This window comes from Carya illinoinensis, chromosome 11 (assembly GCF_018687715.1).
Source record: "Carya illinoinensis cultivar Pawnee chromosome 11, C.illinoinensisPawnee_v1, whole genome shotgun sequence".
NCBI lineage: Eukaryota > Viridiplantae > Streptophyta > Magnoliopsida > Fagales > Juglandaceae > Carya > Carya illinoinensis.
The window spans coordinates 36588048-36593917 of record NC_056762.1 but is presented as its reverse complement, the minus strand read 5'-3'; the positions used below and the strand labels follow the sequence as shown (position 1 = coordinate 36593917).

The following is a 5870-nucleotide window of genomic DNA, read 5'->3' as shown; positions in this document are numbered from 1 at the left end:
GATACTTGTACAAGTAGCATCAGTATCTATAGCATCAATATTAAAATTCAATTAATTAATGAAATATATATATATATATATATATTAATTCACTATATATGCCAATATGGTGGCCCAACGAAGGATATTCTCGTGAATTAATTAAGTTCATAGTCACTCTCTTCGAACATATTGAATAATTTGTTAAAAATGAAGGTAGGCTTCAATATATGTATTATGTAATTTATGTGTACCTCCTGTTCTTTTATTGCACATGTAAAAAAAAAAAAAATAGTGAAACCAGGCCGGTTTAATAATTAGCGCACCATGCATAATGATGATGGGTCTTCAAGACCAAAGGGATCAGAAGTTCAAAACCACAAACCTATATAGATTTTGGGCTATAAACACAATGGGGCCCACATTATTCCTGAAAAATGGATCAAAAACACAAACCTATAATAATTTAGGCTATAAAAACAATGGATCTTAAGAGCCCCCCAAAATGTAATGCTAGAATAATTTTCAAAAATGAAATGACACCATGTAGTTGAGTACATGAGTTTAATTTAGGGGGGACGCAATTAATTAATTGCACACACACACACACATATATATATACATATATATAATACGTACGTATGATATCCTCTGGCTAACCCACATAATACACCAAATCCTCAAGCCCACAAAAAATTATTCAAACTATTGCAAACCAGCAACTGCAAGACCATCAACCATAGTACCTCAGTTACCACAAAATAAAGAAAAAGATGAATGAAGGGCCAATCTTTCTTTTCCATATCATTATAGTGAAATTATACCGACATACTTCAAGGAAATAGAACCCACATGCAATTTACACATATCTTTTTACACATACCAAAGATAGCTATAAAGGTACTTTTAATACTTCCTACTATTACACATGCCAACCTCTTACTCTCACCTAGCCAGGTGCTTATTCAAGCTTCTGTCACAGACTCACAAGTTCTTCTCACAAATCTTCGTAGATTATTAACCTACCCAAGTGGATTAGTTCATAGTTAATCCAAAACAATCCCTCTACACCAAAAGCTCTATACATTCAAGTAATTAGTATAACTCTCTCTTTTAGTTCAGGTTTATATTCATATGATGTTTAAATAGTTGGAAGTATGATTTCATAGATGAGATTAGAGCAATAATGATGAACAAATGATACATATGGTCTCGGGTTCAAGCTTTTAGTTGTAATTAGTGTATGACATGTGTAAATAAAGTGAACTATATGTAGTCATCCATTCTCAGAAAAAAATAAAGTGAACTCGATCTGATCATGAACCTGATCAAACATTTTTTCTCATGTATGGCCCTTGAGGCATTTTCACAAATAGTTTGCATGCAACCCCATTTACATCCTGCAACATTCATTCCGTCACTGCATTTCCAACCTAATTACATATAGCGAACTGCATTCATACACCATCTCTCATATTGAAGAAAAATTGACCATTACATTACATTATTTGAACAAAAATAAAACCCTAAAATTACCAATTGGGAAGATGGCACTCAGCAGGACGATGACAATTTGGCAAGATAGAGCAACACTGCGGCGGCATGAAGAACTAAGACTGACTTTGACAGAAGAAGAAATGAAAAAGTGTTGAGATGAGAGAGATTAAGAGAATCGTGTGAGGCTGTGAGCTGAGACTGAGAGGTGAGGGGGAGGGAGACTGGTCACTGAAAAATGAAGAACTGAAGAAGAAACAACAAACGCCAAAGCCACAGGGAATGGGAAAGGGGCAATGCGCAATAGGCCAAAGGGAAACGACACTGTTTCTATTTAAATGTAACATCGTCGTTTAAGTTAGGAGTAAAAAATAAAACATAGACGTCATTTTACATCTGTTTTTTATTTAAAAAAAAGTTGGAGTTCAGAGTCATTCTGAACTCTATTTTTGACTCCAAATGTATTCTAGAAACTACTCTAATTCTGACTCCGATTTTTGAATAATATGACTCCGTCGGAGTCAGAATCGAAGTAGAGTTCGGACAGAGTCGTAATAGTTGGAAATTTGCACAACCCTAGTTAAAATGAGTATGAATAAAACGAGAATTTCACGGTCCTTTCTTAATACTATATATAATTTACATATAGAAGATATATTAAAAAAAGATGCAAGATTCTATGTTTTTTGAGAATGTTCAGTGTTACTTAAGAATATATTCCTATTCTCAGATAGGATCCTAACAAATTTTTTGGAAATTTGTAACAAACTCTTTCTTTATTTTTTATTCACGTTTAATTAATATACAAAATTATCTTGTCACTGATTTATTTTTATCTCTTATTATATAACATATTATTAAGTAATAAAAGACTTATATACGTAACGAATAATTAAACCTATTGTGAAAAAATGAATATAATATTTTTTGGGAATGTTGAGATAAAAGAGTGTATTTTTTCTTTTTCTTTTTTAAAGAAAAGGAATGGCTACTGAGTCGTTATATATTTTCCATTTTAATTAGGCATTCCACATACAAATTACAAGTGATCATTAATTACACATATATGTCTGATCATATATGTATTATAAATTACAATAAATAAGGAGGATTTGAAATGCGAGGTCTAAAAACATATCTCTCTGTGGAGGATCTCCTGAAATAGCTGTAAAGATATATATGACCGCTTAGAAAATGGAGGGATGAAACTAGATGAAGTTATAGATAAAGTGTGGAAAAAGATGCATAAGAGGTCAGATCGGATAATGGATCAACCATAGTATTTTTCATCACGTGGCCCAAGAGATGGATGCATATGCCCTTTGGAAGAAGCTAGAGGCTATGTATCGGCAAAGACTACTCAAAACAAGGCTCTCTTGACGAGACAGCTTGTTAACTTGAAGTAGAAAAGCGATTGTCTAGTACACTAGTGAGTTTCAAAACCTAGCTAACAAGCTCCAGTCCACCAAGCTGATTCTTGGCGATGAAGAACAAGCCCTGCTACTTCTCAGCTCATTACTAAATAGTTGGGATATATTGTTACTCCCTGAGTAACCCTATTCCAGATGGCAAATTTACCATGACGATGGTCAAAGATTCCCTGTTCAATGAAAATGCCTGATGGAAGGAAATGAGCATGAATCAGTCTCATGCTTTCATTATCGAGAGTAGAGATAGGTCTTAAGGTAATGGTAGAGGCTGAAGTGGAGGCAGGAACAAAGGGAAGTCTTAAGCACGTGGAAGTTCCAACAAGACTAGAAACCAGTAGAAGGGTAACTTGAAGTGTTACCATTGTGGTAGAGAAGGCCACATGATGAAGAACTGCCATAAATTTCAAAGAGAGCAAAGTCAAAGCAGTCAATTGGAGAAAGAAGATGGTGCAACTCTAGTCACTTTTTGGGAGATGCAGTGGTACTCTCAGCAGTGACGAGATTGGTTGCATCAAGGTGTTGAAGGATATTCGACACATTTTTGACCTTTGGATTAATTTGATTTCTAAGGTAGCCCTTGATCGACAGAGTTATAATAACTATTTCAATAATTACACTTGGAAGTTGTCACAATGCACCATAATACTTTTTAAACTTTTTATAATCTATATATATATATATATATATTAAACTTTTTAATATCAACATTATCAAATAAAAGAAAAAACATATAAAACATAACAGAAATGATACTTATAGTCGTGAGTGTGCAAGTACCACGTAATTATTTTGAAAAAAAGTTAATAAATATGGGACCAATATGAAAAGAAAATTAATTTTTTAATAGTTGATCCCACTCTTCTTAATACAACTGTATGTAACATTACTCAAAAACTAAATTACTTATAAATATTAATCTTTAAGTCAATTTCATTTGTTCCATTCATTTTCTTTTTTCTCTGTATTTTCTTTAAAGCCAATAGAATAATAGAATATAGAATGAAAAGTGTTTCTCCCATCGAAAGAAGCTACCGAGAGAATTTATCTATTTTTTTTATTTAATGATTAATGAAGTATTTCTTAATTTATTTGTATTTTTTTTTTTCAAAATATTTGAATTTATTATTTTTTTTCTTTTTGGAAAAAAGATACAATTTTACACTATCAATACATCGCAAGGATCACCTTTCTCGGTGACGATATCACTGTCCATATAGAATAATGGAGTTGAGCTCTCTCACGTTTCTACTTGAATGTTGTGGGACGCATTGCTACTTATAGACTACCTCCATTTAATCCTGAGGCTTCACTGTACACAAAACTACTGTCTTAAGAAGGGAATGCTATAATTTTATTGAAAAATAATCGTGTGCTAAATAACAAGAAGTGCTACATTTAAATAGATATCATAAAAAGAAATTTATAAATTAATATTACTATATGTGACACGTTAAATTTACTTTCAATAAAAATAATTTTACGATTTACAAATAAAATAACTTTAAATTTAAATAGAAAGGACAATTCGTAAAATCATAATTTAAATTCAAGACTTTTATAAAATTAGTATCATAAATCACCTTTTAGTGATTTCAAAAGCTGTAACAATAAAATTAAAAAAATTTATTTATATAATTTATATTGTATAAATGAATGTTAAATTAGGGTTGACAATTGCCACCAGGGCCACCAAATAGGTAACCATAGTCAGATTCAAATAGAGCATTGATGGTGTAACATTTTCGGATATCTGCATCATATTGCAGTGAATTGTAATCAGGATAATTCGAATGATTGGATTCATCTAAAAATTCAAGATCATCTACAAAAGCAGCCTGGAGTAGCCTTCGTATGCAAAATGGCCGCTTCCCATTGGAGGACTAGTTGCATTGTTGTCTGTGTAAACTCCCCCTCCCCATCTTATCTCAGTTGCTGAGATGGATAGACTTTCAAATAAGGAATTCGGCCAATACCCAACAGGTCTACCATACTGACCGTGTACAAGCCCCCAATTTCCTGATCTCGTATCCTATTTGCATGCAAAAAGCAAAAACATGTCATGAAGATGGAAAACCAAAATATGATTGAAAATTTTTTTATTATTTATTTTTAAATATATGATGATCAATGAGAGAATTGATGTAGATATAAATATTTTATATAAAAATAAACTTATCAATTGACGTACTTTTATGAGATTTATTAGTTATCTATAATTTGTTGCAGCTGAAGAATGATGAATCACATGAGTAAGTACAAGGTGGCAAGATAAGAAAAAGAATGAAATAATATTACCTTGATTATGTGGAACTTTACGTAATGTTGTACTCCTTCACAGCGGGAAACCTTATCAAGGACATAGGCGAGAGGATATTTTGAATAAACTTGCACAAAACCTAAGCAGAGCATGCTGAAACAACCATTTTCACCTGCCTGAAAAATAAAAAGGAAAAGTATAGTTACAAGCACAATTGTGTACTAATTTGTGCACCAATATGATGTGATTAGTCAAAAAGTAGATTTTATTGAAAACGGTGTTAATTTAAATTTGAAATATGAATAAATCAGTGTTGATACACAGATTAGTGTGCGACTGTGCTTGTATGTAGCAAAACTCAAAAAGGAAAAGATCCAAGTACAATGAATGAATACTAGAAAAAGTGAGAGTTTGATATTTATATATAAATGCATAAAGATAAATAAATTCCCAACTACCAAAGGTTTATAGTCTGATTGGCATAATCCCAACCTCTAAAATAGAGGTTTGGAATTCGAAATTCCCCTCTTTCAAATATATTAAAAATAAATAAATAAATTCTCAATCTTACTGTCCATGCACCAAAGGTTCGCATAGTATTATCGCCATGTAAATTTGGATTTACCTGTAAAAACTACCAAGAAAATCAGCATTTACTAAAGAGAAATAATTGCTATGGAACACCCATTTAAGAACCAGCAGGAGATGAT

General features: G+C 32.0%; 1 long non-coding RNA gene and 1 pseudogene across 1 annotated transcript; both read right to left on the bottom strand.

The window, feature by feature from the left end:
* Nucleotides 1–1236: 1236 nt before the first annotated feature.
* LOC122281927 lies at nt 1237–1817 on the bottom strand. Its single transcript, XR_006230344.1, has 2 exons — nt 1516–1817; nt 1237–1412 (listed from the first exon to the last, which is right to left on the bottom strand). It is a non-coding gene; the product is annotated as an uncharacterized LOC122281927 (long non-coding RNA).
* A 1163-nt stretch (nt 1818–2980) lies between these two features.
* On the bottom strand, nt 2981–5386 carry LOC122282450 (annotated as a pseudogene).
* Nucleotides 5387–5870: the final 484 nt, after the last annotated feature.